An 11,646-nucleotide genomic window follows, 5' to 3' on the forward strand; every position below is an offset into this window, starting at 1 on the left:
ACACTATCGCATGTTCGCATACATTCTTCTCAGAAACAAAATATTGTTATTCCCGAAGTGACGTCAAAAGCCAACTCGTCCCATTCTCCGCTATTCCTCGGTCGTAAACATGGAAAAGGGCAAATTTACAAACTTTAAAAATCCATAGAAAATTAACAAAAATAGCTACAACGATAATTTTTTCGCAGTGGTGATCAGGAGAAAAAGGAAATTTATATTAGCGAAAAAAACATTTTGGGGGTTAGTGGCACTTAAAGAGATAGTTTCAATGAATAAGCGTTTGATTGACTGATTGATTGATTGATTGATTGATTGATTGACTGATGTCATTAACTCGCCTCTCCTAGACAATTGATACTTTGTCAGGTGTGCTCAGAGGCATCTACCTTGGACACGACTGGTGACGAGTCAGGTTGTCCAAAACCATCGATGGTTCCCAATATGCTGGGAATTAAGAAGAAATACAAGAACTGGAGGGCTTTTAGTAAACACCGAACGATGTTACTCTTGATCATTTGCAACGAGATAATTTTTAACAAAATTATAACGCCATCTCACTCTCCCTCTCTCTAACTTTAGAACCTGACGTATCCTGTAAAAGAAATTGCTCTGCACCGTATTCTCGTTGCGTGATTCACAATGGAGCCGAAGAAACATGCGAGTGCCCTCAGGGATGTTCCAAAGTAATACAACGTGTCTGTGGGTCAGATAAGGCGACATACGACAACAAATGTCTGCTGGAAAAGGCAGCTTGCGAGAAAAGCAAAGAAATAACGGTCGTGAAAAAGAGAACATGTCAAGGTATATGTCTTTTGCTCGAGACACATTTATTTGAACTCACTGCATTAGTATTTTTTTATGTTTAATTGGTGCATAGGTAGCAGAGTATTCACGAACCTTATGCTCTGTAATGTTTTTCTGTGCCATACATTAGCACCCAGAAACTGACGTCTTTCTTAACGTAGCTCCCTCACGGTTTTTGCATCTTGAAAAGTTTAGCCTAAATTTTTAAGCTTGTTTGAAATCCGTGATAATCTTCACCATCCTTGACCATCCTTGTTCCTTGATGGTTTGGTATTATCTTTTTGGTGTTTTTCTATTTTAGTTATATATTACTCTCAGGTTTAATTCCTTGATTTTAAAGGTGATTTTTCACTTGGCTAAAATGCCATGACTGACCCTTCAACTTGCTCTTACGTGGATCAGCCACATAGATGTAGGAGCAGTTCACAGGATCACAAGATCTTTGTAAAATTAGCGAAAAAAAGCACAGGATCGTTCTTTGTTGAAAGAGAAACGTTTACAAAGAAAAACAATTTAAATAGTGATTGACTGATTGATTGATTGATTGATTGATTGATTGATTGATTGATTGATTGACTGATGCCATTAACTCGCCCCTCCAAGAGTATCGATACTTTGTCAGGTGTCCTCAGAGGCATCTCCAGGAACCTTCGACACAACTGGTGACGAGTCAGGTTGTCCAAAACCATCGATGGTTCCCAATATGCTGGGAATTAAGAAGAAATGCCAGAACTGGAGGGCCTTTAGTAGACACCGAACGATGTTACTCTTGATCATTTGCATTTGACTTATGTTTGAAAATTTAACTATTTTGCAGCCAAGTGTAACGAGATACTATTTAACAAAATTATAACGCCATCTCACTCTCCCTCTCTCTAACTTTAGAACCTGACGTATCCTGTAAAACAAAATGCACTGCACCGTATTCTCGTTGCGTGATTCACAATGGAGCCGAAGAAACATGCGAGTGCCCTCAGGGATGTTCCAAAGTAATACAACGTGTCTGTGGGTCAGATAAGGCGACATACGACAACAAATGTCTGCTGGAAAAGGCAGCTTGCGAGAAAAACAAAGAAATAACGGTCGTGAAAAAGGGAACATGTCAAGGTATATGTCTTTTGCTCGAGACACATTTATTTGAACTCACTGCATTAGTATTTTTTTATGTTTAATTGGTGCATAGGTAGCAGAGTATTCACGAACCTTATGCTCTGTAATGTTTTTCTGTGCCATACATTAGCACCCAGAAACTGACGTCTTTCTTAACGTAGCTCCCTCACGGTTTTTGCATCTTGAAAAGTTTAGCCTAAATTTTTAAGCTTGTTTGAAATCCGTGATAATCTTCACCATCCTTGACCATCCTTGTTCCTTGATGGTTTGGTATTATCTTTTTGGTGTTTTTCTATTTTAGTTATATATTACTCTCAGGTTTAATTCCTTGATTTTAAAGGTGATTTTTCACTTGGCTAAAATGCCATGACTGAACCTTCAACTTGCTCTTACGTGGATCAGCCACATAGATGTAGGAGCAGTTCACAGGATCACAAGATCTTCATAAAATTAACGAAAGAAAGCACAGGATCGTTCTTGTTGAAAGAGAGACGTTTACAAAGAAACACAATTTAAACAGTTTCTAGTTTTTTAAGTCTTTCTTTTGTATTTACTTTTTGTGCCAACAGCTCAAATAGTCCAGCTGTTAAGGGACAAAATTGTTTGTTTTTTGATAAAAGCTTCAAACTTGGCAGGGTTACTAACCTCTATAAGACAAATATTTCCTGATATGAAGCCATGCCAAATTTGCTTCCAGAACCATGGAATTTGCATGTCAAAAATATGGCATACAAGGCCCTTACATGGAAACGAGGCTGATGTAAAATACCGATTACTTTGGCCTCGTAGGACTGCTATGCCTAGTGTTTTGCTTTTTTCAATACAATAACAAATTAACCAGTGCCTTTGAGTCTTAAATTATGTCATGTGATAGTCACGTGACCATTGTTTTCAATTACCAGCAAGGCAATAGGCCCTGCAATAGGCAATAGGCAATAGTCAATTTATATAGTTTTCATTGACATGATTTTCTTGAGTTACTTGCTTACTGTGATTGAGACACCTTCTATTTCGCATTTGAGACTTTCAAATATGCCGGAATAGACCAGGTATGTTACAATAAACACTTGCTGAACTTTTTGGTCTGAAGGAAACCTTTTGAGAAACAACTCTCATTGGCTATAACGTTCCTATGCCTGCTTTTAAAAGCACTAGCTGAATAAAGGTTCTTTTAGTTGCAATTTCCACCGCAATTGCACAAACCGGTACAGTCAACATTAGTCTTCAAGCATATGTTAATTTTGTAATAACTTACAGCAATATTCCACTTATAAACCTGATTTCCGTGAATGCCGTGTGTTTAAAAATTACGATAGAGAAAGCGTTTAAATTGATTTAATGAACCAAACTCCCTAATGTTACGGGGTAAGCTGTGGCAAAGGGTTGTGCTGCTGTAACTAAAACTATTTTTCATGTAGTTAGTTCTCAGAAAGGGAACAACAAGTTTGTTAACCGAGTCCCTCAGAGCATAATTTGATTCCTTTCGCGTTACAAATTTAGAAGTGAGATATTCGGGAACGAGACCGTTTAAAGACTTGAAAACCGTCAATTAGAGCTTTCTGAATTTGGTGTTGAAATTGCAAGTCTTTCCAGCTGAGTTTGTGAAACAAGGAATGGTCATAACCAAATGAAGTTATTACTCGTGCAGCACAGTTTTGTAGTTTTTGTACCTTATTAGATAATGTTTTGCCTCAATCACCCCAGACTAGGCTGCAGTAATTAAAGTGAGGTTGAACTAGTGAGTTGTATGTGCAGAGTAGGGTAGATTGAGGCACAAATGGCTTAACTCGCTTTATGGCTCGAGTTGCAGTTCTAAGCGATCTTTTTACGCAGTTTATCAATGTGGGAATGTCACGTTAGATTTTCATTGATATATACTCCAAGTGATTTCACAGAGGAAACTTGTTCAATCGGAACATTATCAATGGAGAGTTCGAGTGTATCAGATAGAGTAATTAATCTTTGCCTGGAGGCCGATCAACATAAATTCCGTTTTTGTAGCGTTCAAGGAAAGTCTGTTAGACACAAGCCATTTGCTTAGCTTTTCAAGGTCGTGAGATACACTAGACTGTCGAAGACTGAATCAGATACAAATCAGAACCAGCATAAGTAATGTGGGTGTCATCAGCATACATTCTAGGTACGCTAAACGATAGACAGTTAGGCAAATCGTTAATGTAAATTAGAAATAAAAGAGGATCAAGGATGGTTCCTTGTGGCACACCACATTTAACAGTGGTGAAGTCAGAGAGACAGCCATTAACGGAGCACCGTCGTGTGCGATTAATCAAATACGATTTAAACCAATCAAGAGTTTTCCCATGAGATCCGCACCGAAATTAGTTATATCCCGTTAAGCCAGACTTAAGGACGTTCGTGCGAAAATTCATTTTGGAGAGAACATGCCCGAAAGAACACCCTAAATCTGAAAAAATCGGGCTTCGTTAGCGAATAAGGCCACAGTGTCTGTAAGCCCAAAAATATTGCAAGTAGATATTTGAAAGGAAATGTTCTCTATCAAATTTTGTTTAAGTGGACCTTTTAAAGAACAAGTTCGCATTTAGCCACCAAAGTTTCACGCGCCTTGCAGCCGCAAGATGGTAGGATCCAATGTTCCATGGACAGAAATCTTGAATTTTTTTTAACTTCCCACATTGATTTTTTTGTTCATTTTTGGACGATGTGGAGATGTCTGTTTCTGGAAAGAAAAGTAGGGGTCACCGAACGTCTAAGATCGTTAAATCCGGGCAAAGCTATAGGCCATCTGTCCTATCATTTCTTACTTTATTACTTAGCGCTCGCTCTCATGCATGACGTGGCTTGTGAATTTGCGTGCACAGTTAGGACGCGCAGAAACAATTACTGTGAACGTCCTTAAGGTGGCTCCCTATAGTATTTACGAACACCCTTCCTATGGAGCGCGAGGTAGAAAGAAAACTTAGTTAATTTCTCTTAAAGTTTTCCCTGTAGAGATTTACCAGTATGGGTACTGTTAAAATAAGGCTTATTTTTTGGATGTCAATTTTTGGATTAAGGCCGTTACCATGGCAACATCTCATCTAATGATAGGCAGATATATTTCTCATTTTGGCCTTAATATTTATACTCTCCTTCGGTGAAATGTTTTCACACTTTGCCACATCATGGAAATGATATTGCGTGACATTTTGAATTGATAAAAAGTCAAGGTTGTTCAGACGGCTTTTCCAATATTCTGTATTTTTTCATTCTTCTAAATATATCAAGTTAGCTCTGAAAGATTTTAACAGAAATAGGGTATTTTATAGGAATTGTATAAGGTCACAACTGAGCCAAATTTAAAAATAAAAACTCACCGAAGGAAACGCGAGAAAATTCACTGCCAGTTTTGCTTTTTGTGCTCATGTTGACGTCATAAAAATCGAAAAACACTGATGTTTTCCCTTGAGTGCGCGCAGATTACTTGAGCTTTCGTCCTATGCACGGGTTCAATCGTAAAACTATAGGGAGCCACCATAAGCAAATCACCTTAATAGCCATCATAGATCCATGCTTTGTCCAAGCCTCGATTTGATGCAGAGCCCCAATATGACACTGTGCATGCCGAAACACAAGTTTCAGAATAATTACTTCACTTTATTTGCGGGAAAAAACGAGAGAGAAAAAGAGAAATAAAAATTATTAATCGTATTAATGCAATATTCGGTATTATTTTATTGTTTATTGAAATGATGGTCACGTGACTAATCACGTGACAAATTTTTAGACTCCCAGATACTTTATAAGTTGATTTTATATTAAAAAGCAAGAAATCTAGACAAAGAACTCCAGAGAAGGCTTAGAAATAAGCATTTTAACTTAGCCTCGTTCCCATGTAAAGGCCTAAGATGTCATTTATTGACATGCGCGTAGCATGTTTGTGGGTGTAAATTTGGGATGGCTCCATATCAGAAAATGTTTACCTTATAGAGGTTAGTAATCCTGACAAGTTTCATGCTTTTATCACAAAATGAACAATTCTGGTTATTTTTGGCTCTTCACAGCAGGACTAAAATTAGATCGGCGCTAAAAAGTTTGCATTTTGCAATATGATGGTAGGAGAACAAGGTGCAATCATTCTCTAAATCACTTCCCAAAATCTACCTGACATATATCACCCCGGCAAATTGCATAAAGGGCTTTATTCTGAAAAAAAAATTATCATGATAGTCTGACAGTCACGGGATCTAAAAATAACTGAAACGTCCAGTGGGGTGTGGGTGTTTTCCGTTTAAGTATCTTCGCCACCTCTTCCACTGTAAAATAATTCTTTCTCTTCATACAACTTTTTTGTTAGCTTGTGCGGTGAAATAATTAAGTGATAGTTTTAATGAATAAGCGTTTGATTGATTGATTGATTGATTGATTGATTGATTGACTGATGTCATTAACTTGCCCCTCCTAGACTATTGATACTTTGTCAGGTGTGCTCAGAGGCATCTCCAGGAGCCTTGGACACGACTGGTGACGAGTAAGGTTTTCCAAAACCATCGATGGTTCCCAATATGCTGGGAATTAAAAAGAAATGCCAAAACTGGGGGGCTTTTAGTAAACACCGAACGATGTTACTCTTGATCATTTGCAACGAGATAATATTTAACAAAATTATAATGCCATTTCACTCTTCCTCTCTCTAACTTTAGAACCTGACGTATCCTGTAAAAGAAATTGCTCTGCACCGTATTCTCGTTGCGTGATTCACAATGGAGCCGGGGAAAGCTGCGAGTGCCCTCAGGGATGTTCCAAAGTAATACAACGTGTCTGTGGGTCAGATAAGGCGACATACGACAACAAATGTCTGCTGGAAAAAGCAGCTTGCGAGAAAAACAAGGAAATAAGGGTTGTGAAAAATGGAACATGTCAAGGTATATGTCTTTTGTTCAAAACAAATGTATTTTAACTCACTGCATTAGTATTTTTTTAAATTTAATTGGTGCATAGGTAGCAAAGTATTCGGGAACCTTATGTAACGAGATAATATTTAACAAAATTATAATGCCATTTCACTCTCCCTCTCTCTAACTTTAGAACCTGACGTACCCTGTAAAACAAAGTGCACTGCACCGTATTCTCGTTGCGTGATTCACAATGGAGCCGAAGAAACATGCGAGTGCCCTCAGGGATGTTCCAAAGTAATACAACGTGTCTGTGGGTCAGACAAGGCAACATACGACAACAAATGTCTATTGGAAAAAGCAGCTTGCGAGAAAAACAAAGAAATAACGGTTGTGAAAAAGGGAAGATGTCAAGGTATATGTCTTTTGTTCAGACAGTTGTATTTTAACGCACTGCATTAGTATTTCTTTATGTTTAATCGGTGCATAGGTAGTAGAGTGTTCACGAACCTTATGCTCTGTAATCTTGTTCTGTGCTATACATTAGCACCCAGAAACTGACGTCTTTCTTAACGCAGCTCCCTCACGGGTTTTGCATCTTGAAAAGTTTAGCCTCAATTTTTAAGGTTGTCTAAAATCCGTGATACTCTTCACCATCCTTAACTGTCCTTTTTCCTTGATGGTTTGTTATTATCTTTTTGGTGTTTTTCTATTTTAGTAATATATGACTTTCAGGTTTAATTCCTTGATTTTAAAGGTGATATTTCACTTGGCTAAAATGCCATGACTGACCCTTGAACTTGCTCTCACGTGGATCAGCCACATAGAAGTACGAGCAGTTCACAGGATCACAAGATCTTTACAAAATCAACGAAAAAAAGCACAAGATTGTTTTTTGTTGAAAGATAGATAGATAGAAACTTTATTAAGAATGTCATCAACCACCTAGCTGGGGAAAAACTCCCCTACTAATACGGGGACATAACAAAAACGAGTTAAATTAGAAAAAAAAAAAAAAAAACCTATAGCTATTTACAATAGTAAAATTTAAATCCAAGTTAAAAGATGTTATGGGACTATGTACAGTGGATTTTATAATACAATAATACATACTTAAAAAAAAGTTCTTTAGGAGGAGCAGAGCGGACAGCCTCTGCAGCCATCATCTAGTAATGCATCAAGATTGTTGAGATTTCTGATGTTCGTCTTAAAAGTGCTGAGAGATGTGGCCTCTCTCATGCTCTTTGGTAATTTTGACCACAATTTGGGTCCTAGATATCTGATCGAGTGCTTACCATATTTCACCGAGTTAAACCTTGGCATTGTAAAGTCAGATTGTCTTAAGTTATACGTACTAGGGTTATTGCTGAAAAAATCACAGAGATAATAGGGGCATAACTTATGGGTTTAACTTTATACATCAAAGTAGAGAGGTCTTGAAGTCGTCTATTAAGTAATGTGGGCAGACCGGCCCTCGCGAGCAGTTGATTATAGCTTGAGCTGTTGTCCTTAAAAACTGCTCTGAGGCCTCTTTCTTGTATTCTCTCCAGTTTTCTAGTATCGCTAGCTTTACAAAAGTGCCATACTAAGTGACAGTAGGTAACGTAGGGTAAAATGGCGCATTTGAACAATGTTAGTTTTGACTGCGTAGGAATTAGGTTTCTTAATCTCATTAAAACGCCTATTCTTTGACTAGCTTTTTTACAGCTAAGATTTATGTGGTCGGAGAAACTAAGATCGGAGTCTAGTATCACGCCTAAAAGCTGAAGATTATCCGTGGTCTTGATTTCCTCTCCGTTTACATGGATGTTACCATTGCTCTGACTAAAGCCGATGTTCATGGCTTGGTACTTCTTGATATTCCCGGCTAAGAGATTTGAGCCGTACCAATTTGTAGCAAAATTAGCACTCTCCTTGAGTTGCGATGTAACGGCTCTCTGGTCGTCCCCGATATGGTAAATTTGGTGATCATCTGCGTACATCGACAATTTCGCATTGAGGCCATAGGGTAGATCATTTTGAAAAATGTTCCATAGCAGCGGGCCAAGGGCGGAGCCTTGTGGACAGCCGCGGTTTACCAGTCGACTCGAACTGACGTGACGACCGATCTTAACTTGATATTTCCGGTCTGTGAGGTAGCTATTTAGCAGTTGTACGGTATTCTCTCGAAAACCGTATGCCCGAAACTTGCTCAATAGTAGCGGTGGGTGGAGAGAATCAAACGCCTTAGACATGTCTGTTGATAATATACTGACTACTTTTCCTTGATCCCTAGCAAGTCTCCAGTTTTCTACTAAATTGATTACAAGGAAACACAATTTAAACAGTTTCTAGTTTTTTCAGTCTGTCTTTTGTATATAGTTTTGGTGCTAACAGGTCAAATTAGATCGGCGCTAAAAAGTTTGCATTTTGCAATATGATGGTAGGAGAACAAGGTGCAATCATTCTCTTAATCACTTCCCAAAATCTACCTGACATGTATCACCCCGGCAAATTGCATAAAGGGCTTTATTCTGAGAAAAAAAAAAAAACTAACATGATATTCTGACAGTCACGGGATCTAAAAAATAACTGAAACGTCACTGGGGAGTGGGTGTTTTCCGTTTAAGTATCTTCGCCACCTCTTACACTGTAAAATAATTCTTTCTCTTCATACAACTTTTTTGTTAGCTTGTGTGGTGAAATAATTAAGTGATAGTTTCAATGACTTAGCGTTTGATTGACTGATTGATTGATTGATTGGTTGGTTGATTCTTATAAGTAGATTGTTTGAAAAACATTTCAGAATAAAAACTAGCGGTAAAAAACGACGTCTCGATCTCTCTGAGATCATTTTCAAGTTGAAGAAAAAACGTATGAAATATACATATATAAGTACAAATTAGGGCGTGAGAATGTCAAACGATAAAATATGTAAATGCAAACGCTAAAATGTAAGTGTTAAAATAATAAAATACTATAAAGAAAACCTATACAAATAACTTTGCACGGATTGAATCTGACTGTTTGTTCAAGGTTGGCTTAAGCTCCTTTAAAACGAGCATTTCGTAGATCAGGCAGTCGAATTTACTTTGGCACTTTCTCAAGATCTTAAAATCACGATGTATGTCACTTGGGACATATATCGTGGGACATAAATTCTAGCTGAAAAGGCATTTAAGGACGACTGGTTCAATAAACAGCATAATCTCAACATTACAAAATCAGACTTGGTAGAGTTGCTAAATATTGCCACCAACAACCAGCTTTTTCAGTTCGAGGGGAGTTTGTATGAACAAACCGATGGTGTTGCCATGGGTTCGCCACTTGGACCCCTAATGGCCAACGTATTTATGTGCAGTATCGAAGATCGACTTCAGGACCAAGGCAAGTTACCCGAGTTCTACAAACGCTATGTGGATGACACATTGAGCATAATGCCTGACACCGAAACAGCTGAAGAATTCCTTTCCTCTCTAAATGAGAGCCATCCATCTGTCAGCTTCACCATGGAACTTGGCGAACACGGTAAATCTCCTTTCCTGGGAACGGACATCAGGAAATGCAATGGTCGCCTGGAGACAAGGGTGTGCAGAAAACCAACTGACACCGGATTATTACTACATTACAAGAGCCACGTCGACTATAGATACAAGAAGTCATTGCTAAAAACAATGCTGGATCGTGCCTTTAAACTATCATCTATTTGGCAACTGTTCCACCTGGAATGTGATCGTCTCACACAGACGTTCTCCCTACTCCAGTATCCAAAGCAATTGATACAATCGACCATCAGTAATTTTGTCACCAAGAAAGTTTCTGGCGATCCAATTTCCACTCGAGCACGTAACGTGAATGAAACGCCTGTCAGAATAGTGTTACCATTCAAGGATCAGAGATCGGCCAATTCCGCGCCAAGACAACTTGGGGAACTAGGCCGAAAAATTGGAATTGATATTCGTCCCGTGTATACAAGCCGCAAGATCGGACATGAGATCAAACCAAAAGAAAAGAAGCCGCCTATCATTAACCAGCAACGCGCTGTTTACTACTACAAGTGTGGTTTGTGTGATGCAAACTATGTCGGGTACACGTGCCGACACCTCTATCAACGCGTTGAGGAACACAAAGGATCGTCTTCAATCGGAATCACATCAAAGAGCAGCATGGAACAGTCCCAAGTGACATATATCGGGATTTTAAGATCTTGAGAAAGTGCCAAAGTAAATTCGACTGCCTGATCTACGAAATGCTCTTTATTAAGAAGCTTAAGCCAACCTTCAACAAACAGTCAGATTCAATCCGTGCAAAGTTATTTGTATAGGTTTTCTTTATAGTATTTTATTATTTTAACACTTACATTTTAGCGTTTGCATTTACATATTTTATCGTTTGACATTCTCACGCCCTAATTTGTACTTATATATGTATATTTCATTCGTTTTTTCTTCAACTTGAAAATGATCTCAGAGAGATCGAAACGTCGTTTTTTACCGCTAGTTTTTATTCTGAAATGATTGATTGATTAACTGATGTCATTAACTCGCCTCTCCAAGACTATTGATACTTTGTCAGGTGTGCTCAGAGGCATCTCCAGGAACCTTCGACACGAACTGGTGACGAGTCAGGTTGTCCAAAACCATCGATGGTTCCCAATATGCTGGGAATTAAGAAGAAATGCCAGAACTGGAGGGCTTTTAGTAAACACCGAACGATGTTACTCTTGATTATTTGCACTCGATTTATGTTTGAAAATTTAACTATTTTGCAGCCAAATGTAACGAGATACTATTTGACAAAATTATAATGCCATTTCACTCTTCCTCTCTCTAACTTTAGAACCTGACGTACAATGTAAAACAAAATGCACTGCACCGTATTCTCGTTGCGTGATTGACAA

General features: G+C 38.3%; 1 pseudogene; it reads left to right on the plus strand.

Annotated features, from left to right (window-relative positions):
- The first annotated feature begins 9,910 nt into the window (after positions 1-9,910).
- LOC149098594 (uncharacterized) lies at positions 9,911-11,254 on the plus strand (annotated as a pseudogene).
- The last annotated feature ends 392 nt before the right edge of the window (positions 11,255-11,646 follow it).

Source organism: Orbicella faveolata, unplaced genomic scaffold, assembly GCF_042242905.1.
Source record: "Orbicella faveolata isolate gen_17 unplaced genomic scaffold, um_ofav_v1 contig_46, whole genome shotgun sequence".
In the NCBI taxonomy this organism is placed as follows: Eukaryota; Metazoa; Cnidaria; class Anthozoa; order Scleractinia; family Merulinidae; genus Orbicella; species Orbicella faveolata.